Genomic DNA, 26,279 nt, shown 5'->3' on the forward strand with positions numbered 1-26,279 from the left:
TCAATGCATGCAATTTCAACTAAGGACTATGATCCATTTCTGAACCTCATCATTGCAATTTTTTTTCTTTTTGTCAATTTTCTCTCTGAGGGTAAATAGTGGATTCTTTTGGTAATAAAGAAAAAAGAAAAACAAATATTTTTCTCCCTAAAGATTAGTAGGATATAAACGCAAGTTCCAGAATAAATTATAAACTTTTTTCTTTTTCTAGGAACTGGAGATTGGTACATATGCATAGAATAAGGTTGAACTGTAACAACTGACCTTTTTTATGAATTACTGTCACAGCTGACCTTATAAGGTACCTGAAACTAAGGCGTTGTTTGGATAGACTTCTACTTTTGTACTTTTAAAAATATCAAAATATAAAGTAGATAAAATCATAGCTTTCAAGGCACCAAGGCGAGGCTAGGCAACAGGGGGCGCCTTGTCGCTTAGATGGGCGCTTAGGTGATGGATTTTTTTATGTTGAAACATAGATCCTAGGGTAGTTCCCTAGGTACCATAACCATGTTTCCTTAATAATTATTCATAATTTTCATAAGAAAAGTATAAAGTTCATATTAAAGTATAGAAAATCAACATAATCATGAGAAGAAAAAGAATAAGGAAAATAAAATTCAAAAAATATAGGGGATGAACCCTTATTTTTGTTATAGGAAAAGAGGAAAAGAATAAAATTCAAAAAAGAATAGTAGTAGTAGTAGTAGTAGTAGTAGTTATTTTTAATATGAACTTTATATTTTTAAGTTCTTCCTTACTTATTGGTTCAGGTTTCGAAGTCTTAGGGTTCAATACAGCATTTAGCAATGTTTGTGTTGATTAAACCCTAATAAATAAGAAAAAAAATTAGCATATAAACACACAAAATGATTATTTTAGGAAGTAAAAAACTGCTTGGCAATTAGGCGAGGCGAGCTTCAAAGGGTGCCTTGTCCCCTAGGCACCCGCCTAGGTATCGCCTTGACCTGAAGGAAATCCTTGAACACTTGCTATCTTCAGCAAGGTGTTAATAACGAGGCAGAATCTATGATATTGACAATATTGTGCGCCAACTCCATCCCGATGTCATGATCTTCGACGGTATTGAAATTTTCTCATAACTAATTCATACTCCCAAAATTCTTGTTTCTTTAGTACCAACTGCGAACCCCAAAGGCCCAAATATTATTTAATTCAAATAAGATACTCTTGCGCTAAGTTTACTCAAACAACCCTAAACAACACCACGAGATAATTCATCTATTAACCAAGAACCAGTAAGAACCCTAAATAATTATCTTTGACATCCAACTCAATCCAAGTTACTCGAACTGCAATTCAACCTGTTGTAGTGCAACTAAGATTTTCAAAAACTCCTGTTCTCCATCAAAACTGATCAAAGAAAAGGAAAACAAGATGTATATGAGAAAAAATCAAGGAACCAAGAGCTATCCCAGATAGAGAAAAATAAGAGAGAATTGAAAGATAATTTAGAGATGGAGTGAAGAAACCTAACCTCGTGATTTCCTCTGGTCACCAATTTACGGAGACATTGATGTGAACCCCCTCTTGCTTCCTTTTATCGTTTTACTCTTCTAAACTCTACAAGACGGGGATGGCACCGGAAGAGGAGAGAAAACTGTTCTTTCAAAATCTCGACTCTCGAGTCCAAAAGGATCGTAGTACAGTAATGGTAGCGGTGTTCATTGTACGGTTCAAACCGCCAAACCGAACCGAACTGAATTGTAATTTTCAGTTCGGTTCGTTTTAAAACCAAACTGTAAACCGTAGACGAAATATATATAATATATAAGGGTCATTTGTTAGAACACTCCCTATACTTCCACATATTTGTCCTATAAAAATAGTAACATAATCATCAAAACAAAGTTAAAACCCATGGCTGTTTATTCCAAAAGTACACCTCTAGTGAGTAGGGGTGAGTAAGAAAAATCGAAAAACTGAATCGACCAAAATTAAATCGAATTAATTGATTCGGTTTCGATTTGTTATTTAAAAAAATCGAAGGTACTGATTCGGTTTTGGTTAACCAAAATAGAAAATTAGCAGTTAAGCGAACCGACCGATATACATATATTTATATATATTATGTATATTTGTGTATAATATATATTTTTTATTTTTTATACATTATAAATTAATAAATATGCATTATATATAAATAATAAATTTTAATATATAATATGTTTTTTATTGTTTAAAATATAATATTTTATATATATTTCTAGTATTTTATTATATTTATATATTTTTCTATAATATATATTGTAAATAATAAAAAATTGAAAAACCGATGAACCGAACCAATGATTAACCAAATCGGTCAACCGATTAACTGATCGACTTCAATTCGGTTTTGGTTACTGGATTTCCATGGTTGGGTTCGATTTCAGCAACCCTGGTTCAGTTTCAAAAATAAACCCACGGTTCAGTCACCCCAATACTGAGTGGAAAATGTTCAAAGGTATATAGGTTTATGGTTGCTTATTCCAAAAGTACCACTAACACTATTTTATATAGAAAACAAAATTGGGCCAACTAGAGAAAAATAAAAGTGATTGTCCATGTTTTACTAGGGGCAAAAATGACATGCAAATTTGTTTTTAGCTTCTTTTGATTAAACTTATTTGAATAGATGTTAGTGTTAAAACAGTCATTTTCCACTTTCATCTAATGGAAGGTCGATTAAGTAAATTGATTGTTGATTACAGAGGATGTTTTAGTAAAACATAAACTATGAGGTAGGTTTTTGTAAATCCATGAAACTATAGATGGTGTTTTAGTAAATGGCCTTATATATATATATATATATATATATATATATATATATATATATATATATATATATATTTGCCACAAAAAATATAGTAATATATAATATATAATAAAAGAAAGTCTGAAAACACTTTGTTATTCTATCATTTGTCACGGATGATACAATTTAAGTCATTGTTTAAAGTTTCATCTTGCTCTTTGGACACTAAGTCTTGAAGCACATAATAACCAATCTGTAGAACTACTTCATTGATAACATATGGTCCTTGCCACTTCGTAGTGAATTTCTTAGCAAATTTACCTATCTAATGTGTAGAGCTACCTTCAAAACTAGGTCTCCTTCTTTGAATTCTCTTTTCTTTACCAACTCGTTGTAATGTGTTGCTATTGTTGTTTGTATGTTATTTGCTTTGTTAGTGCTTTTTCTCTTTTCCGCATCTATGTATTATAGTTGAGTATAAAGCGCTTCATCCATGGTATTTTACTTTTGTTCCCTTCCTAGCTATTGTGCAATTCTTGTGGACACTAGCAATATTTCCATGGGTAAGACTACTTCTTGGTCATAAACCAAATTGTAGGGTAATGTGCCTATCACCTTTCTCTTGAATGTCTATAGGTTTAGAGTATGCTTGACAAGTGATCTGTGCAATTTGTTTGATGTTCATTGGCCACCTTCTTTAACTTTTTCAAGATGGCTTTATTGGTTGCCTTGGCCAGACCATTTCCTTGTGGGTAGTATGTGGTGGAGTGTCTGAGCCTAGCACCATATTGATTTAACAAATCAAACACTTAAGAATTCTTAAAAGATATTGCATTGTTTGTCAACACTTGCATAGGTACCCCAAACCTATGTATGATGTTCTATCTTATAAAGTTTGCGATGTTGGTCGTGTGTACCTTTCTAAGTGGTGCTGCTTCTACCCATTTTGTAAAATAATCCATTGCTACCAAGACCCAACAATGTCCATGGGTTGGAGGAGTTATTTTTCCTATCAAGTCCATGCCCCATGTGGTTACCCGACCCAAAGGGGGACGATGGTATGGAGTGGGGTCACCACCTAAATTTATTGGAAATGAGAATTTAGAAAAGCCCGAGAATTTTTCAAGAAAAATAATTTGTTTTCTTGGTGACTCATTGCCAAATGGGGATGAGATTCTTTGGGTCCATGGACCAAGGTACGTTGCAGGAAGGATTTAGGCACCTCGCATACACCTGGTTAAACCGGCCTCTACTAAACCAATGTTTTAAGGAAAATCCAACAATTTTAGGGCTTTAAAACTAGTAAAACAACAAATAACTTCAAACATTGAATGAAAGAAGGAATAGAAATAAAACAAGTATCTAGAAGGCAAACAATGTTTTTGCATTAAAGAAAGAAAAACTAGAATTGGAAGAAAGTGAATTGGCAAAGTTGAATCAAAAGAGATTTATTGTGTCTATGGTAATGAAAATATAACCTTGTACTGTCTAACATTTAAGCGCAAATACTTAAAGAACTATAATGATTGAATGTTTAATACCCGACTACTGTAAATGGAATTCCAATTTGTTATGGCCTTAAATGTATTCATGGTAGGCTATGACTTAAATGCAACATGCATGATTTATCTAATTACACATGCATGGTGATGTAAAAAAATGAATGCCAATGACTGACTCCCACTAAAGTGCTAAAAGAGGAATGATCTAATGTAAATCATATGAATCCAAGGGAGACATTAACTAATGAAAATAGAAGGGGCAATGATGCATACCGAATTTCAAAGAGAGGATGAGTGCCTTTAACCACACATGTGAGGGATGGAAGGATGGACACAAGAAAAGACATGGGGCCCGTTTGGCATGCCTTTCCACGTGATCTTTTGGTTGTTTATAAGTCAGACAGGCCGATTTTCGGTCTATTCCCATTTGGTTCGTGGAAGATCTAGCCGCCAAAAGTCAGAGCGCTGAAAAGACACGAGAAGCCCATTTTGGAAAGCTCCAAATGAATCTTTTCACGTCTTTTGCGTTTTATTCTCGCACAGAAAGACATTGAAAGATGCATAGAAAGACGTGTATATGCCAAACTAGCTTCGGGCTGCTTAGATCTTCATGCAAAAGCTCAATGAGTCTTTTGACTGTCAAAGCTACCAAAAGATCTACCCAAAAAGACTTGCCAAATAGGCCCTTGATAAACTATCGATCCAAGAATACAAATGGAAAAATGAGAAAATAGAATTCTCAATGAAACTTATTAAGAGAATAAAAACTAAATGATCTATTGCTCTAATGCAAAATAATAGGAAGAGTAACTTGATATGCTAAATGTCACGGAGCTGCCCAAGGGGTTCTTAGGAATGATATCCAATAAAGAATGATGACTAATTGGTCTATTAAAATGATGGTGAAGGTGATCTAAAATTAATTGTTGAATATGAAACTGAATGCTAAATATATGAGAGCATGCATGTGTTCTAAATGAGCTAGTAACAAAGTTGGTGATGAAACAAATGTAAACTTGATGAATTTATTTTCTAAAGCATGAGTGTTTTTTTTTTTTGTTAATGTGGAGAAATTAAAGAAAGAGAAATCTAATGATATTCTAAGCACATGGCTGATTCGATGATTACGCAACCAAATGATAACTTACTTAAGCAAATTGATGGTTGGAATTTTGATGGAAATAAGAAATAATTCTGAAATGCAACTATTCAATACCAACTATGGTATCATTCTAACAATGCCATGTTCATCTTAGGGCAGCTGGTAATTCAATCCTACTAGATTACATAGCAAACGAAATTTTAAAAATGAAATAAACTCGTAAAAGACAAAAAAGAAGAATAATTTGTATAACCACAAGCAATTAGATTGAAAAAGTAAACTACAATAGGCATAATTATTGAAAAACAAAACTATGTTTTTTTTTTATATTATAATTCAGATAATCCTATAATCAAGGAAAATAAGCACATGAGGTTTTAAACAAAAGAAAAAGGGTCATGTCACTACAAGAAAACCGGTCAAAGGCGGCGGTCTTGAAGACCCTGCCTTAGAGAAGAGTAAGGTGGCAGTTTAAAATAGACCACCGCTTAGAAAACCAAAACATTCACCCAACTATACTAGGTGGCGGTTTTTCCGTCGTTTGTAACATTGAACCGGTCTGAACCCCCATTCTATTCAATTGAGAATTGCGAGTAATAAACCTCAAATCTTCTTGTGTTATTCTCCTCCAAAAGCAAAACGCTATAAGGAAAAGCTCTCCTCCTTCCTGCGTGGATTCTACTCCTTCTTGTGCAAAGGATAAGTACTTTTGGAGACAAAGGCAAGCTCCCGTGTTCAATAGAGGAAAAACTCCTTTGAGATGCAGAAGAAGAGTATTTTTGACATAAAGAAGACTGCTTCTTGACGAAGAAGAGTACTTTCATTATAGAACTCCACTGAGATGCATCATCAAACCTTCATCCTTTGATTGAAAACACTGAAAGTGCAAGAAGAGTTTGAAAAAGCATTCAAGCTCAAAATTGATGGCATATAACCTCATAATGCTTCTTGCATGCGTGAACCGTTTGAGAATTTCTTGCATGTGTGAATCGATTGATTAGGAGAGGGGGAGATTCATTTCCATCGATTAGGAGATCTTCATACTAGCATTGGTCCTAATTCATTTGACCAAGAGAAGAGAATGTAATGCTATAACCTTTGATCTAGATTATTTTTTTTGCATTTTTTTATTATTGCTCTGTCTAGGTTGGTTATAATAATAAGTGATCTAAACCGCTAGAAGGTTGGTTTATCACACATCTGATTTTGTGGAGTTCGTAACGTGTTTCAGGGGATATACCTGCAGCAATCGCCGAAGATGTGGAGTTGGCAATTAGTGCAAACAAGCATAGAAAGCTAGTTAAAAAGAATGAAAGAAAAAAAGGGAAATGAATATGTTGCAAAGTAGTTTTACAAAGATGGGATAACCTTCAATGCAGTAAAATTGAAGATTTTTTATATTATAGTGAAATCAATTGCACAATTTGGGTATGGGTACAAGCCTCCAAGTTACCATGAGTTAAAAGATCTACTCTTGAAAGGAGAGGTTAGAAAAACAAACTGCTTTACAAGGAGCATGAGGCCTTTTGGAAACCTTATGATTACACTAAAGACTCGTACTTTTGTCCAAGATCAATGAGTACCTAAAGGATGAGATCCATGCTTGATACTAATTACTCGACTACAACAAGGGCATTTGCAATGTTCTTGGGTTTCAATAAATATTCTAACATTGTCATGGATCCCTTTTTCATGTAGAACAATTCACAATGAAGTTGTATTATATGTGCACTATATTTGGAAGCTACCAAATGGGATGGTATTGAGTATGTTTAGCTCGTTCAGTTGAATCAAACAATGCTTTCACTTATTCTTTAGAAAGATGTTTATAACAAATGTAGCCTATACAAGACACTGACAAACACTGTAAACTACAATAGGCATAATTATTGAAAAACAAAACTATGTTTTTTTTATATTATAATTTAGATGATCCTATAATCAAGGAGAATAAGCACAAGAGGTTTTAAACAAAAGAAAAAGGGTCATGTCACTACAAGAAACCGGTCAAAGGCGGCGGTCTTGAAGACCCTGCCTTAGAGAAGAGTAAGGTGGCAGTTTAAAATAGACCACCGCTTAGAAAACCAAAACATTCACCTGACTATACTAGGTGGCGGTCTTTCCGTCGTTTGTAACATTGAACTGGTTTGAACCCCCATTCTATTCAATTGAGAATCGTGAGTAATAAACCTCAAATCTTCTTGTGTTGTTCTCCTCCAAAAGCAAAACACTATAAGGAAAAAGTTCTCCTTCCTACGTGGGTTCTGCTCCTTCCTATGCAAAGGAGAAGTACTTTTGGAGACAAAGGCAAGCTCCCGTGTTCAATAGAGGAAAAACTCCTCTGAGATGCAGAAGAAGAGTATATTTGACATAAAGAAGACTGCTTCTTGACGAAGAAGAGTACTTTCATTGTAGAACTCCACTAAGATGCATCATCAAACCTTCATCATTTGATTGAAAACACTGAAAGTGCAAGAAGAGTTTGAAAAAGCATTCAAGCTCAAAATTGATGGCATATAACCTCATAATGCTTCTTGCATGCATGAACCGCTTGAGAATTTCTTGCATGTGTGAATCGATCGATTAGGAGAGGGGGAGATTCATTTCCATCGATTAGGAGATCTTCATACTAGCATTGGTCCTAATTCATTTGACCAAGAGAAGAGAATGTAATGCTATAACCTTTGATCTAGATTTTTTTTTTTTGCATTTTTTTTATTATTGCTCTGTCTAGGTTGGTTATAATAATAAGTGATCTAAACCGCTAGAAGGTTGGTTTATCATACATCTGATTTTGTGGAGCTCGCGACATGTTTCAGGGGATATACTTGCGGCAACTGCCGAAGATGTGGAGTTAGCAGTGGATGCTGCTCGGAGGGCCTCTCCAAGAATAGAGGGAAATATTGGGCATCGGCTTCTGGGGCTTATCGTGCCAAGTATTTATGTGCCATGGTTGCAAAGGTATTTAATGTGTTTATTTGGCGGATTTTCGTGTTAATGTAGTTCTACTGCCTTGACTTCAGTGTTTTATCTGTTCCAAAGCTATCCGATTGGCTAGGAATCCCTTTCTGACCATAAGAAAATACTTAGTTAACTATTAATTATGAATTTATGATCTACCTTCTGCAATTTTACTTGTATTATTATTTGGGTAAACTATGTTGGAAAATGGGAAATATTTTGCTTAGGAAGACCATATAGTTGCATATTGAAGTTCTTTTTGATATGGTACTTGTTGGCTTGTATGTCGAGCTTGATAACTCCTAGAATAGAATGGAATAATGTTGGAACTGCATCAGCTCTTTAGTACAAAAACTGCACAATTGTAGAGGGGTAAAAATGACATGATTATTGAAAAGTAGTCCAAAACATGGTTTAAAATTTGATCAGAATTTCAAAATTACATGATGTGCTTTGTGGACCATGTTGGATCCTTTTGGAACTCCGCGTGACAACAAAAGCTTAGAAAAGAATATGTTAAATTAAAATTTCTATAATTTGTTATTATTTTATAAATTTTGTTGATTGCTTGATTGTTGTTAATTATTGCAATATTTTGTTATTTTATGAGCTTTTCTTATCCAATATTAGCTTCATTCTCTCAAGTAGGATGCTATTATATATTTAAATTTGATGTGGTTGTCGGTTATTTCATTTTTTTAACCTTACCATGTATTTTGTTTATATAGGCATTGAGGTTGAGGTCAAATGAGTTAAAGTTGGAGAGGCAATTGGAGAATTCAAAGGCTGAGAACACTTCATACAAGTATTATCTATGTTTCATATCGTTTTATGCTTGTTGCTTCTATATGACTTTTTGTTCACTTTGATCTATTGCTTCTACAATCAGAATAGAATCATAGTTTTGAAGTGCAAGGAGAAATATTGTTGCAATATCTGAGCTATCCTTTTTTCCTCTTAAGCAAATAGTAACTTGAAAGCAATTTATGATTATTGTACGCTTGTAGCTCAACCTATTATTTCCTCCTTTATATAGTATGCTTTTTTAGTATGTACAATCTAGTATAGCATGTTTGTGATTATCTTTAATATCTCATGGGGATTCAAATATTGTTATAATTCTTGTGGTCTAAAACTTCAGGAGTTATTGGCTTCCCTTAAAAGCATAAAATTGTTTCTATTTATCTATTTACCTATTATTTCATGCCTTAATGGGGCCTCCTACCTAGAATTCTTTACTTTGGAAATGGATTTGGAAGGCACATATTCTATCACAAGTCTCTTTATGTGTACTGTTATTCTGGATAGGATCCTGATTATTGATCATCTTCTCTAGTTCTCTCTAAGAGAATGTCTAGTGTCAACCTTCTGCTTTTGTGGTTAATGCTCTAAATCACTGCAATAGTAGTGGCAGCACCTTTCCAGTCATGGCAGGTTCACCATTGACATCCGGGTCCATTATTTATAGATCCCCATTTGGATCCTTAGAGGCCAAGTCCTATAAATAATTTCAAAGAGCATATTGTAACCATTACATGTGATATACTTGGCAAAAGAGTCAACCCAACCCATGAATTGACTCTAACCTTGGGTGGGTTAGGGTCCTCTAAATTGAAAATGGCCTAAACTTGACTTGACTCAAAAAAATCAAGTCAGCTTGGGTCATAGGACATTCATTGTGGCAACCTATTTTTTTGAAAAAAAAATCTTATTTAATTATTTTCAATCAAAAATTTGAAAACTTGGGTAGGGTATTTTCGTAATTAGAAGACCAAAGCAAAAGTAATCAAAGAGAGACAAAAGAAATTCCCTTCCCAAATCGTGTTTGTATCTCTTTCATGTTATGAAGGAAAGAAGGGTTTTTCTAATGATTCCTAGCTATTGGGTAACCACAAACATATATTGTTTGTTTTTCAACTAGATTTTTTTTCTATTTAATAAATCTTATTTTCACCTCTCACTATATTTCTAATATATTTTGGTTATTTTTAATGGTTTCTTCATAGAATCGATCATTTGAGTTGTTTATATGTTCTAAATGTTGGGCAAGCATAAATCTTTTTAGCATGTATGATTTTGTTTTTTTTTTTTCATTTATTCTCTATACATAAGATTATAAAAATGAGAAATATGACTTGGTGGTTCTCAATTAAGGGTAACTTTGACCAACTAGTGGTAGCATGTATAATTAAGCATATATATCTAAAGAGTAAAGAGTGAAGCATTGTTAGTAATTAATTTAAAGGATATTTGCATTATTGTATAGCTTAACCAGGTTTCTTTTCACTAAAACATCCCTAAGTTACTTTAGATGGATTGTTGTATATTTATATTGTTATTGTTAGATTTGTATTGGACCAGATGCTCTGATTTGATAGTTTAAATGATTTATGATATGTTTGAAGCTTAGAAATCATTGACATTAAAGTCATCGCAATTACACATTGATGTAAGTTTGTCTTTTTATTATTTTATGTTAGTGAAGTTAAGTAATTGAAAATGAGTGATAAGATAAGATAGTTTGACTAATCACCAGTGGCTAACAAGAATGGCCAATCTACATTTTCTTATTCATTTTTCATAGCCAATTTACCAACAATTGGCCATCATCAAATAGTATTTGTTCTTATTATTAATCAAACATGTTGAATGTGTTTCTTGTTGTCATTGTTTTGTTTGTATTTTAGTTCTCAAAAGTAAATAACCATGTTTTCTATGCACATCCATAGTTGATAATGATGATGATTGCAATGTAGTGGAGGATGGTTATTTAATTATCATGAAAAAATAGTGAATTTTTTTGAAGCTTGAAAAGAGTGAGAATATTCCATGAGACAAGTTTGAAGATAAAAAAATCAAGAGCAAAGTGTAAACATTATTTTAAAGTATATTGTAGATATTTCAAGGCATTTTTAGTTCCAAACATCATATTGAAAGTTGTCATAGGCATGTTCACAAGGATGTGGGTCAATTATTGATATCTAAAGAGAAAAAATTGACTAGAAAAATAGGTCAATAGGTTTATAAGGAGTTGGTAGCATTATCTATTATAAGACATCCACTTTCATATGTTAAGCATGAAGGAACTAAAAATGTATGGTTTTATCTAAATAAAGATGTCAAAATATTGGCTAGGAAAACCATTGAGCCACATTCTTTAAAAATTTATAAGAGAGAGAAAAAAATATTTAAACATGTTTTGGATAAAGTTCCCAGTAGGATTTGTACTCAAAGATACTTTTGACTCATGGCATATTATATGGTTCATATTTGAAGTTGAAAAACAAACTTTTTAACTTTTGTCATGTTCCTCCTCCACACAATGTATTTACTTTGTATGAAAGTGTATGACTTATTAAAACCATGGGTAATTGAGCACAAAATATTCATAATCACCTTGGATAATGTAAGATGTAATAATCTACAAAGTCTAAACAAAAATTATATTTTGTGTCAAATAGATGAAGAATAGTCTAAGATTAAAAAGAATAGAATAATATTCTTTTAAAGCCTTTTTATGAGATCATAAATCTTTTTCAAGAATTAAATACCCAATAAACAATTTACCTTAAAGGTGATTGGAAGATGTATTCATAGTTTTCAAGGCATTTAAACAAGGCTAGGCAACCACAGGGCGCCTAAGTACCTAGGCACCTACATGATGGAATTTGAAAATATTAGTTTTGTTAAGTTTTTACTTTTCCTCCACTTGTTAAAACTATTTTATTGGTTTTGTATTCTAACTAGAAAGCATGTAAACTAACTATTAACACTAGAATCATTCAAAAGAGTATAAATTTCATATAAAAGCATAAAACATTATCATGTTTTCATGTTCATCATTCAAATATATTATTTTCAATAAAAGGAGTAAAAAACTACACTATAAAATAAACTAATAAATACTAAAAGTATTTTAAATTTACAAATTCATACCTTTAAGATGAATGTTGAGTATTGTCCTCTTTGATTATATTGCCATCCTTTTTCTCACAACTTCACCTTTTAACAAAACAAAATAATAATAATTAATTAAACATTACAAATTTACAACAAATGAACAAAAAATAAAAATTCAAATTATCCAATAATTATTAAAATTTGACCAATCAACCCTAAGGCTATGTTTGGTTTGAAGGAAAAGGTAGGGAAACCTTTACAAATCTTATATAGGTTTCCCCACCTTTTCCTTCAAACCAAACATAGCCTAAAGGAATCAAACAATACCTTGATTGAAAGTTTGATGCCTAGGCATTTAAGGAACTACATATGACCAAATCAACTAATGAATAAAACCATAATGAAAAAATGCCAATACTAATTCATATATTTAGTAATCAAATCAAAGTATTGAGCCACTAAGATCCTAAATTGAAGAACATATAATAAAAAACTTAAAAAATAGAATTCATCTTCAATTCTCCACAACCCCTTCACTAAATCCACCAACATCATTAGTAGCATAATCCACATCTTCATCATCATCATCTTCCATATCAATTTCTACATCTTCATCTTCACCTCATTATCTTCAATATTTCTACCGTTACCTAGGTTGGTGATCTGTGGCTCTTCATTGTTTATCTGCAAAGAGGGAGAAGAAAGGGAGGAGGAAGAAGAAAAGGGGGTGGCCAGTGGCACGTTCCTAGATGTAGAGGAAAATGTCTATTGTGTATGTAGTCACCCAACTGTTCAACAAACGGTTGGAGAAATGTATGAGGATGTTCGCACTTTTGCTTATGATTGGCTACTTCGAAAATGACATGGAATAAAGAAATTCAAAAATTCAAAAAAAAGATAAACAAGTATATACTTCCTTGTTTTAGATACACACATATTAGCTTCAAAGACGCAAGTAAAGCATGGGCTCGCACTCTAAAGGGGCATTGAGGGGAAGAGAATCTACATGTGCTACCACCAAGGAACCTATGTGGTCTCTAATACCAATGATAGAACTAGCCCTCTTAGTAGAGAGTGTGCCATCAAAATTCAATTTCAGCCAATGTCCCCATCCCCGACTGCATCGGGTCAAGGATGTTAGGTACCCGACAGGGATGGGGAAAAATTTCATCCCTATGTACTTCATCAAAACATTGAACAACACTATTTAAACCAAAATGATGTATTGTAATGATGTTAATTATGAATTTGGATATAATCCTAACATAGGGTCCCAAAAACCATTGAAATTGTGCATTGGGAACATCTCCTTTGTCTCATGTCAAGATGTTCCCAATGTACAACTACAGTGGTTGTTGGGACTAGTTGTTATGACCCTATGTTGGGACAAGATCTGAACTCATTAATTACATGAGCTGAACCAAAATGATATATCTTTTATCACCAACATATAGTGGGCCCTCTAAATATGCCATAATATAATCATGCACCAACCAAGCAATGATAAAGATTGAGCAAGCAATGGATCATCAGTGTTGGCCCTAAAGGGGAACTAGTCTACTAGTTCCAAATAAGGATGTTTATAAACTTGAAGACCCACTAGGGAGGCTTTCCATATATGTAATAGGGACATGAAGAGAATATGAATATGAGATTGAGGATATGAACAAGAGACTAAGGGGCGATCACAAATAATCTCAAAGTCTATCATAAAAACCATATCAAGAATGGCTTGTCTTGGAATCTTTGAGGTAGGAAATGCATCAATTCAAGTACTAAGGTCTTACAATAGTATTTTCATCTCTGAGGAAGGTCTGCCCGAGCAAGAGGAATTCCTTCATTGGGGCTTGGTATCAATTTTCTTAGGTTGTTGTCCAAACCTTGGGGAAGTTAATAATTGGGCAACTTTCTCTTGATGAAATCTGGTTAAGCCAAAAGGCAAAAAATTGAAAGGGAACAATTGGCTCTTCATCTTCTCCTTAAATAGAGTATTGCATTCCGGTGTGTTTTGGTTTAATGGACAACTTGTATCCCTTTCTCATTTGATGCTCCTCGGTTAAAAAAAAATTGGGGATGCAATGGGAATTTTTATTGTTTCCAAATCAACCAATCTCTCATGAACCAACCTTGAATCTCTACAACTACTCATTTAGAGAAAAGATATTTGGGATGTCCCAAAACTTTTGGATTGGTGAAGAAGTGCATGAGACTTTCATTAAGGTTAGTGGTGGAAGATACTGAAGGTCCATATGATAGAAGATGCTCTTTTGTTCCCCAATGGTGCAATATGTCACAAACCATAAATCCATTATTTGTTTAGTTATGTTAGCAAGGGTGGAACATTTGGCCCCTATTTGGAACCAATTTGGGGAGGTTGACACTTTTGGAGAGTAGCTATTAATTTAGTAGGTTAGGGTGGTAGGAATAACTAGTGATGATGAAAATGCTAGTGTTAGAGAAAAATTAACTGAAGAATTTTGGTCACCACTATAGTAGTCACTAGTCTTACCCCTATGGTGGTCACATTAGACATCAACTATCTACTAGTAGTTCAACCAATGAATAATTTCTAGACCATCTCATTTTCCCTTACTCAAAATTATGATTTTTTGGGTACGCTTTGAATTTCAAATAAGTGTCTATTGGTTCTATGTGTTTTGATGATAACAAACTTATTGAGAATACTAATGAGTGTGCTAAGTGTGCAGCTATATCGATTGAGCTAAAAATGATTAACAAATGTTAAAATAAGAAAAGCATGAATGAAATGCTGGACAATTGCCAATCATTGTAAGTCTCACTAAAGAAGATGATAATTCAAATGATAAACTAGGAAGGAAGTTTACTACCAAGGAGAAGAAAAATAAAAGATCAAGATCCAAAGTACTTAATTAGTTTTAATCTTTTTTGGACTTGATGTAACCAGGTGCAAGATACACTACAAGGGCTTAAATGAGACTAAACTTGGTTTACTAAACTTAAGAGACCAATGGTTAGTAGTAGGTCTACTCATTAGGTTTTCATGCATTCACTCTTTAATTTAAATGTGGAAAATCCAAATTTAGAAGCATAAGGAAATGATTCCTGGACCTTAGGAGTCAAAATTTTTAAAGCATAAGTAGTAGGTGACCCATAGGAATGAATATGAGGTGATAAACTTACTACCTTAAAGTAGTCTTCCATATGAACTTAATAGAACAATGGGATGGATACAATGGGGTACAGGTAAAAGTAATGTTGTTAGTTACATCCCAAGGAAAGTAGGCGTTGTTGAAATCATGCCTCCATCATTTTTTTAGTGGTCAATAAGCCCACTTTCCCATTGTAAGATACTTCAACATTACTAAGAGCCTTTGGGCACCCATATATTCATGGGTCTTCCAAAATTTTAATATTGTAGTTCAATTCCCTCAATCCACTCCACACCTTACTTGACGTTAAGCTTGAGCATGCTTGCTTAGATACCAAACAGAACAAGATAGAATTTAAACCACTCATATTATTACTTTTGAAAATAAATTTATCTATCTTTCCTTTTGAAAACGAAAATGAAAACAGATATTATGTTTGCCCATCTTATATGAACCTTATTCCATTTAGCACTCTACATAGGGGTTTCATGGGTTCAACATGCTTTAGTTCAAAAAAGCATTGCCACATGGTAGTATGTACCAATCAAGGGATCTTGATAGGGACCCACATGCTAAGTTTAAGCAGCTTGAAATTTGTTTAAAATAAGTGATTGATCAAGAGAGAAATCAAAATACTTCTAGCTTTAGGAATAAATTTCAATGAAAGGATCTAGCATGGAAGTATGCATATTGGCATTATATGGAGGATAAAAATGTTTTCACATGTTTCTTATGTAGCAAGACTGTTAGAGGACTTAAGAAAGCAACACTTATTTGGAGGATATGGGAATGTTACTAAGTGCTCCAAAATTATGATAAGTATTGCAAAGGAGATGCAAGACCATATGTTGAGAAATAAGAGGAAGAAAACATTAGATGATTTCATAGTGGAAGACAACAATGGGCCATGGGAGCAAATGGTTTTTGAAATAAAATCCCATCATGAAAGAAACCAACCTATGGAAACGTAGGTATCTCCATTTCAACAGGAGTGCCTAAACATTAAATCCCATATTGCTACAAAAAATGAAGGAAAATGTTAGATGACCCATGGATGCTTTTGTGAGTCCAAGTCCAAAACAAGTGGTAGAAGCAAGGCACAAAGGATAATTAGTGCAAACAAGCATAGAAATCAGGTTAAAAATTAAAGAAAAAAAAAAAGGGAAATGAATATGTTGCAAGGTAGTTTTACAAAAATGGGATAACTTTCAATACAGTAAAATTGAAGAGTTTTGAAATTATAGTGAAATCAATTGCACAATTTGGGTATGGGTACAGACCTCCAAGTTACTATGAGTTAAATGAGCTACTCTTGAAGGGGAGGTTAAGAAAACAAACTGCTTTACAAGGAGCATGAGGCCTTTTGGAAACCTTATGATTACACTAAAAACTCGTACTCTTGTCCAAGATCACTAAGTACCTAAAGGATGAGATCCATGCTTGATACTAGTTGCTCGACTACAATAAGGGAATTTGTAATGTTCTTGGGTTTCAATAAGTATTCTAACATTGTCATGGATCCCTTTTGCATGTGGAACAATTCACAATGAAGTTGCATTATATGTGCACTATATTTGGAAGCTACCAAATGGGATAGAGCATCTCAACACTCCTTAGAGAAGGAAATAATGACTACTTGTGCAATGATGCCTTCCATAAGGAACTAAGAAACCATCTAAGAATTAATTGATCTTGTTGCTCCCAAGTAGTGAACACACGATTAACTACTTCTTTCACTCGATTTGTACCTGACAAATACTTTGGTGGATAGGAAAACGAACATGTAATGTAACCATATAACTTTGCTCCATGTAAAAATGGAATAACCTAGGATTACCATAATAGATAATTGTGGTGATCCAACTTTACTGGAGTCATCTGATTAACATTAAGTGGCATGACTCGACATGAAGAAAAAGTGGAAGCCATGGGCTTTGATACCATGATAGAACTAAAAAACTAGAAAAACAAACTTGAGAGAAACTTTACCACACACTTTCGTTGGAGTGAATATGTGTAGTATAAGATTTTCATTGAGTTACAGTACATGTGTTAGTGGTTTCTACAAGTGTATATGTACAGGATGGGTTAAATGGTTAGGAGAAGTCTTTTGGAGTTATTAGAATGTGGTGTGATTCTTATATCTCTAGAGTGAGGTTGATCCTTATCTTTCAGTGCCATGAAGTGTTGATCTGATGCTAGTTATAACAATATTGCTAATAGAAACAAACAAAGCACAAAAGAAAATAAAAAATAGAAAATAGAGAGTTCACACATGATTTTTATAGAGGTTAAAAAAAACCTACCTAACCCAAGGTGGTAGATCTTCAAAGTCTCTACCAAACCCTAATTGGCCTTGCAAGTCCTAATCAAACCTCTAATGGTTTTTAACCTTAAAACACCTCTTGTAATTAAATGATATTAAAGTATAGTTCAAATACAGCACGACAAAACCTCTCTATAGGTAGATAAAATAAAACATAACACAATTATTCTGTTGCAAGAGATTAAGCAAACTCATATGCTCAACTTAGTGAAGAGATTCACAATATCTTGGTGAAACTATACAAGCACAAAGTCTTATCAACCTTTCTCACTCTTAGAACTATTAAAGCTTAGAGTTTTCTTTAAAGAAAAAGTGCTCTTGTAAACTTGCTCTCACAAACAACTATACATTACATACAATGTATTCATAGGTTGTTCACTTGCTTATTATTTGTTTAAAGCCAAAATCTCTTATTTATAGAGGATGGAGAGAAAGTGACCATTTTTTAGCTGTTGGAAGATTTTTACTATTCATGAAAATGATTCAAAATGTCTTCAGCAAGATAAAACACATTCTAAAAATATAAGTAGCCATTTATGCCTTCAAATGGTCAAAAAAAAATGTCAAAGTAGTTGATTACAATAACTTAGTAGTCGTTTAGTAGATGAAGGAAGGAATCTTGTTTTTTTCTTGTGGTCAACTAGTTCCTTCAATCAGTCAACTGATATGATATTTCAAACTCATCCTATCAAAGGAAGTTGACTATACATTTTTGGATAGTTGACTACAACATAATGCCAGGGCATTTCATGTCTCGATTGTCAAAGGTAGTCGACTACAGCATAGTGCCAATACTTAGAAAATCTTGGAAAATTAATCCAATGGTTTAGGAATCCTTCTCTTGAATTTTAAGAATGATTTTTAAGATTCTAACACTTATTTTAATTCCAAAAAGGCTGGAACCAAATCTATTATAGCCATTGATCTCTAAGATTGATTTTACCAATAGAACTTAAAAGATATGACACTTAGACCATAGACTTAATGCTTCTTTCCTTCTTGTTTAGATGTTGTAAAAAAACATCTTTTTAAGCTATTCTAAAACCTTCTTATCCTTTGTGGTCCATTGTGGGTCTTTCATTCTTTGAGCTTGGAGCATTTCTTAACTTTGGAGAGTGTGGTGGTAGTATTGATGATGTTTAGCTCATTCAATTGAATCAAACAATGCTTTCACTTCTTCTTTAGAAAGATGTTTGTAACAAATGTAGCATATACAAGCTTATTTGGATTAATTGCATATTTACCACACCATTAGTATGCTCAATGAGCTTTGTTATCATCAAAACACATAGGAGTAACATTCTCCCCCTTTTTGATGATAGAAAACCATTGATAAAGAAATGATAACAAACATTTAAGTACAAACAGATAGTACCAAGGTAACTCTCTTGAATAATATGCTACATAAATATTTTATCTCATTGTACATAAATAAGTTAATTCATTCAACAATATATTGTAGATATAGCATTCTAGAAATGAATAGTGTTGATCATAAGCATAGGAATAGTCATATGAACAGGGGCAGATCTATGTAGATGTCAATGTGGGCAAATGCCCCCACTAACATTTGAAAAAGTTTTATGTAGTTAAAAAAGAAATTTGAATTTTTTACAATTGCCCCCATTCAAATATACAAGAATGACTTGTAGCGCACCCACATCCTAGGACCCACTTAAAATCTAAAATTGAAATGAAGTAATGAGAAGTTACATGATTTTTACCCTCTTATTTTTTCCAATAAGACAATCATTAAACTTGAAAATTATAGGGATTATTAGAACCATTTGTTCTCTTTTCAAGTTTAGGATTGAAGTACAGGTTGATGGACTGTAGAGGAGGAAATCAAAGAGACAAACCAAGTCAAGTCCTTCATTCTATCTTTATTCATTCTTGAAGGATGAAATACACTTGAGTTTGTTGATGTATTTTCTCCTTCGGGGTGAGATCTTTCACTTGATGTTTTATAACCCTTAGTTTCTCTTAAGAGTAAAAATATTTTAATCTCATTTTTTGTTTTAATTATTCAAACATCATGAATAAGTTTTTGTTATGATAATGCTTACTTCCATTGGTCAAAGGTCCTAGATCAGCCATTACATATAAGATGAGCACTTGCTGCTTAGTTTAAATCATAAATGGATTAAACATTAAGCACATATAACTAAATGGTTGACCAAAAAAGATATCACATTCAAATATAATGCAATCATTTAACATTCCTTGAATCATATGAGGGATCCATTTGACTATTCTCCCCCTGAATCATTCTTATTTGGGGGAATACTCCATCAAGCTCCTTTTGAAGTACATATGGGGAAAAAGTTTAAATCTCCCCTTGATGTATATGTGGAGAACAAATTAATCTCTTCCATAAACATATAGAATTGTTGTATATTTCATGTAGGAAGAACCTTCCATTTCTTCTTGGGAAGATTTTTTCTTCCATTAGCATGCCTTCCCTTGTTTTCCTTGGAATAATTCATGATAACATTTTCCAATCAATATAAAATTTATCCCCCTTTTGGAACCAACTAGAATAAAGGGAGCAGAGGGATAATAAACCATAAGCTCATCATAAATAAAGACAAGAAAATGTATGAGCAAGTGATGAGAGAGTAATATATACAATATCAAGATCAGTTAAGAAGGATATGTTCTTTTGGTTACCTTCAACTAAAAATTGACAAAAGATTATTTCTTGGCTAAAAATGCCTTTTGAGAGAGTAATAACATATTTAATCCCTTATCAATGCTTTCTACTGAATAAGGTTTTTTTTTGTCATTTTCCCTTTTTGCCATTTATTAAAACTATAGATATGTTAACCCTTAAATCATGAAAGGAGCCTTAGGTTACCCATCTTCTAATAGAATCTCATACAATAGAAGAACACTTATAACTTAATCAGAACATATAGCCAAGTAGAAAATCATATGCATCCTATTGTATACCAAATCCGTTACCAAGGCACTAATAGCAATGTTGCATTTATGAACATATTTTATAGATGAGATTACGTGTAAAAAGACCACATATTCAATGACTAATATTCTTTACCGTTTTAATTAGTATAAGCACTTAAAGTTTTGGGTAGTTTGGAGAGTGTCACCAAATATATATATTATGGTGCTTATACAAAAGGATCAACTATTGATTAATTTTGAAGAGGCTACTACATGCTTTTGTGCAATCCAGAAATGCATCTTCACAAAATTTGACTATCTACTTGTTCACCATAGTCGCTCCATGAGGGATAAATATCCTCATTGTTAGGTAGATCAACTTCATCATTATAATTCTAGCCACTTTCATGTGGTGAGACTCATTTCTTTAGTAGTACTAGATTCATTTAATGAATGCTCTCTTATGAGATGAAGATTTTGTGGGAGGTGATGAAATTTTAGAGCTTCAGGCATCCATTTGTAATACGGAGAGCCCCATCTCATTTTGGGTTGCACATATCTAAAGTTTCTTTCTGTTTATGTCGTGTTTTCTTTGATACTTTTACTCTATAAGGACTTTGATCATATGGACACATTTTGAGGCATTTAATCCATTGGAAGGATTTACATCTTTTCCTCCTCTCATGCCTAGAGGGACAAGAAATAAACTTCCTTCCCTCATAATTTTCACCATTGAAACAAAGACAACCCCTACAAAGACATACTAGTTCTATTTTTCATAGATTTATCATATTGGCTTCAAGTTTGGCTGACTTCTTTTAAGCAAAGGCTTTTCTCTAGGTAGTGGATTTTAGTAGATCTTAAGCCTCTTTAAGTTCTTTGTTTAAGTAATCAACTACTTTGATCTTTAGCAGTTAAATTCTTTGTCTGTTAGTTTACTAGAACCTTGATAGTCGACTATTTGAGACTACTTTGGACCTCAAGTTATTTTAAATCTTCAATTTGTGATAAACCATTGATTAAATCACTCATCATTACAACAAGTTGGAATAATTACTTGAGGGTAATGTGTTGTGTACCTTGATCAAAGCCTGATATCCATTTAGTTAGGGTCATTGCCTATTAGTCATATCCTTTGGAACCCATTTAATATTTGGGTCTTTAGGATTTCTTCTAAAATAACAATTGTATGTAGTATGATCCATTCTACAATAATGAGTACAAGTAGGCTTTGTTTGTCTTGTAGTTGAGGCTTTTAAAAATTGTCTCATGGGTCTTATTATTTTGATGATAGGAATAGCCTATGCCTTTTCTATCTTGTTTTAGCCTTTCTTGAGAATTGATTTAACCTTTTAGGAACATTGGAAGACCTTTTTAGGCTTATAAGAGGATCCCTATGTTTTACTCTTGGAGTTATATATTTCTTAATTTTTTGAATTCTATTCTTGAGGCTAGGGGAAAGTCCTAGACTTTTCTCATTGTTTTTCTCATTCTATCTTCCTAGAGATTTGATTAATTTATATGATTATTAGAAGGCATTTCAACTTTTCTAAGGAGGTCATTTTTTATTATTTTTAGAATTTAGTGACTTCTTGAAGGGAGACATTTATCTTTTCATTCTCTTTTCTTAATTCATCAAAATCAACTATTATCACAGTTGAGATTGAGGAATTGTTTTCACCCTCCAACTCACTAATTTGGATTTCTAGTTCTGTTTTGTTTTTTCGAAGCTCCTTATTTTTCATAACTATTCATTTATTTATCTCTAACATTTCCTCTATAGCATCAATAGGATCTTCTTTAGTCAAATCAAAACAAAGAGATAGGGAGCTAGGACTCACCTCATCATCTTCTACAATTAGGCACATGTTGGCTTGTTTTATTCACCTTCACTTGAGCTAGAATCATTCCAAGTGGCCTTTAGTGTCTTCTTTTTCTTTCCAATAACTTTTTTTCTTGAATTTAGGGCAACCGTTTTTGAAGCGTCATTCTCCCTTGCATTCAAAGTAAGTAGGTTATTTTGCTAGCTTCTTTACAATGCCCTTTTTGGCTTTATTTTTGAAAAAAGTTTAATTAGGAATCTTCTTGAAAGTAAAGCCATTTCTTCATCATTGTCACCACAATCTTCACTTTATTTTTCCTTAGTAGAACTCTTGATGGCAATGTTCTTGTTGTAGACCTCTTCTTATTTTTCTCTTAATTTCACCGTAGGTGAAAAGAGAGCCAATCAGCTCATCCATTTGTACAGAGCTTAAGCTTCATGATTTTTGGATGACTACAACTTGGATTTATCATTCCTCTAGAAGAGATATTAAAATATTTTTCCTTTTCTTTTTCTTATAATAGGTTTTCTCAAGGGATTTAAATCCATTTTCAATGTTTGTGAATCCAACAAACATGTTGGTGATAGATTCACGAGGGTTCATTTGAACAACTCATAGGCATGCACAAACATGTTGATTTTAGACTCCTTGACCAAATTGGTCCTCTCATAGGTTACTTCTAAGGTTTTCCAAATTTCTTGGGCCGTTTCACAAGCTAAGATTCTATTGATCTTATTCTTGCCTAAGGAACATGAAACAATATAGACAATTCATAGTCCTAGCATTTGGAGAAGTCTTCTTCTTTTCATCCTTAGTCCTTTTTGAAGAGTCTTTCTCCTATTGTCTCTTGTACTCTTTTAGTAGGTTTGTAGAATCCAATCTCAACAATCTTGTAGAAATCATATTCTAGAGTGATGAGACAAACTTTCATCCTAGCTTTTCAATAGTTGTAATTATATCCATTAAAGAATGGAGGTCTAGAAATGGACTACCCTTGTATGTAAGAGGCAATAGATTGGAAGGTCATTATTCACCAAGCTACTAAGCTTTTGAACCAGTGAACCTACTTTGATACCACTTATTGGAATATATGGCCTTATTCAAGAGGAGTTGAATTTGGGAAAGCTTAAAAACCTCCCCCAAAAATTAAATCTATTCCTTCTTAGATAAATGAATCAAACCGCAACGAAGTGCAAGGTTGAGTGTATGATAGCAGTTAAATAAACCAATGAATAATAAAGTGTTAGTAGTTAAACAAATAATGAACAATAAACTTAAATAACTATTGAGTGTAAATGACAATTGAAAGTAAATAAATAGTAAATAAGCATAGCAATTGTAATTTGTGTGTGTGTGTGTGTGTGTGTGTGTGTGTGCAAATTTTGCAACTAGAAAGTAAATAAACACTAAATGTAAATAATAGCTACAAGAGTAAGTGCAAACTTGAGATTTAAGTAGTCAAGTAACAAGCAAAGTAAAGGACTATAGAGATGAAACTCAATAATAAAAAAAAACTACTTATAAGGAAAGATTGTAGATTAACAATAAACATAAATAATGGAAACAATAAAGTGCAGAAATGTAAATGTATAGCAATTGCAATTAGCAAATGTTAGTGATCAGTAAAACTTAATAATTGCTAAAAGTAAATGTCAGCACAACTATTAGAATGTTAGTCAAGTTATTAGATCAATAAGTACTGCACCAAGATATTTTTATCATCTAATTAGAAATAAAATAAATAAAAGTAAAGAAATAAGAATCAAAAGATATCCAAATATTCAAGTTTAAGCAGTTAGCAAGATGTTAGTGAACAATTAGTAGCAAAAAATTGTAGAAACTTGAAATGAAATAAATAAAGCAAAAAAAAAAAAAAGAAAAGCAAATAGAAAGTGAACACATGATTTTTATAGAGGTTTGGTAAACTTGCCTACACCCTCTACCTCAGGCACCCTTCTAACGATTTCCATTAACTCAAGCAATTAAACTTTCTAGGTGCTAGTAAAGCCTTTGCAACCATGGGATTTTTAAGGCTCCTACAACCTTGTATAGACTTATTAGTGCTACCTCACTCAATAGAACTTTATGGGTTCATGCCAAACATAATGCGGTAGATCTTCAAGGCTTTACCAAACCCCAATTGGCCTTGTAGGTCTCAACCAACCCTAGAACACTCCTGCACTCAAATGATATTACAGTAAATCTCAAATATAATAGGACAAAGCCTCTTAGTAGGCAAATAAAACAAAATACAGCACAAACTCTTTAGTTGCAAAAGATTAAGCAAAACTCAAATGCTCAACTTAGTGAAGAGATTCATAATAGCTTAATGTGACTATATAAGTACAAAGGCTTCTCATTTTTTCTCACTTTTAAAACTATTAAAGCTTAATTAGGAATGTCTTAAAAAGAAAAAAAGGCTCTTACAAACTTGCATTCATAAGTAACTATATACTATATACAATGCATGCATAGGCTATTTTCTTGTTTGTTTGTTTAAAGCCAAAACTTCTTAATTATAGAGGATAAAGAGAAAGTGACCATTTATTAGCCATTCGAGGACTTTTACCATTCATGGAAATGATTCAGAATGTTCTCAATGAGGTAGAATAAGGCAGCTTAAAAACAGAAATAGTTGTTTTATGCATTTAAATGGTTAAAAAATCTATCATAGTAGTCGACTATATAATAAGTTAGCAGTCACCTATTAGACGAAGGGACAGATCTTTTTTCTCCTTTGGTCGATTGGTTCCTCCAATCAATGAGATTTCAAATATGGCCTGTTAGAGGTTGTCAATTATGCATTTTAGGTAAGTGACTATAGCATAGTTCCTCAACTGGCAAAGGTAGTCAACTATACATTTCTAGGCAGTTGACAATATAGTGCTAGGGCATTTTATGCCATGGCTGTCAAGTATAGTCAACTATATGATTTTAAGTAGTTGATTGCTTATATCCTAGCACTTAGAAACCTTGAAAAGGTTAATCTAGAAGTTTAGGATCCTTGGCTTTCAAAAATGATTTTTAAGATTCTAAAACTTGTTTTAAGTCTAAGGAAGCCCAAGAATCAAACCTATTTTAGCCATTGGTTTCTAAGGTTGATTTCACCACTTGTTAAGCATTATATGTTATATATCTCAAGCAACCAATTACACCAATAACCTAAAAGATAAAACACTTAGATCATGAACTTGATGTTTCTTTCTTCTTTGTTGAATTGTAGTAGAATCTTTTTAAGCTACTAGTTTTTTCATTCTTTGAAATCCTTGGAGCATTTCTCTCAACTTTAGAGAAAGTGGTGATGGGGTTGATGTTGTTTAGCTCATTCAGCTGAATTAAGTAATGCTTCCACTTTTTCTTTTTTAGCAAGATGCTTGTAACAAATATAGTTCGAATAAGCTCATTTGATTAGCTAAATACTTAGCACACCGTTAGTACTCTCAATGAGTTTCAAAACACATAGAGTCAATAGAATGTTCTTTTTATTGATTGGAATAAAATGTATTATTGGAAATAAAGATTAGTTTAATTTTATTTGTATGAAATATAGTTATATTACTTATTTTAAACATGATCAAAATAAAATGTTGTTAGAATCAGGATTAATGCCCAACTTTGATCACAAGTGCCCAAAGTTGAGTAGGTCGCTAAAGTAAGACATGGATTCATAAATGGCAATAGACCCGGTTAGCCTAACATGAACCTATTGTCAAATAGATTGGTCCAACTCAATATAGAAATTAAATCATTTGATTACATGGCTGATAATTGGTCATTTGTGTTGATACTACTTCTAAAGAATATTCTAGAATATTGGTGAATAAAATAACTAAAAGAAATAATATAAATAAGGGCCTCATGTCCCAATGGGG

The 26,279-nt window shown here is 32.8% G+C and overlaps 1 protein-coding gene across 4 annotated transcripts in view; it reads right to left on the bottom strand.

The window, feature by feature from the left end:
- Positions 1-1,720, bottom strand: part of LOC148865302 (transcription initiation factor IIE subunit beta-like) — a 30,279-nt gene extending 28,559 nt beyond the window's left edge. For 2 of the 4 annotated variants that reach the window (XM_088977016.1, XM_088977014.1), the window contains exons 1-2: positions 1,499-1,657; positions 1,326-1,374 (exon numbers count right to left, since the gene is read on the bottom strand). The gene's annotated coding sequence lies outside the window, so the exon portion shown is untranslated. Of the gene's footprint in view, positions 1-1,325; positions 1,375-1,498 lie in introns of all 4 variants that reach the window. The other 2 variants (XM_088977013.1, XM_088977015.1) reach the window with 2 other exon arrangements.
- Positions 1,721-26,279: the final 24,559 nt, after the last annotated feature.

Source organism: Nelumbo lutea, chromosome 3, assembly GCF_056320005.1.
Source record: "Nelumbo lutea isolate HS-2025 chromosome 3, American lotus-T2T, whole genome shotgun sequence".
Classification (NCBI taxonomy): domain Eukaryota; kingdom Viridiplantae; phylum Streptophyta; class Magnoliopsida; order Proteales; family Nelumbonaceae; genus Nelumbo; species Nelumbo lutea.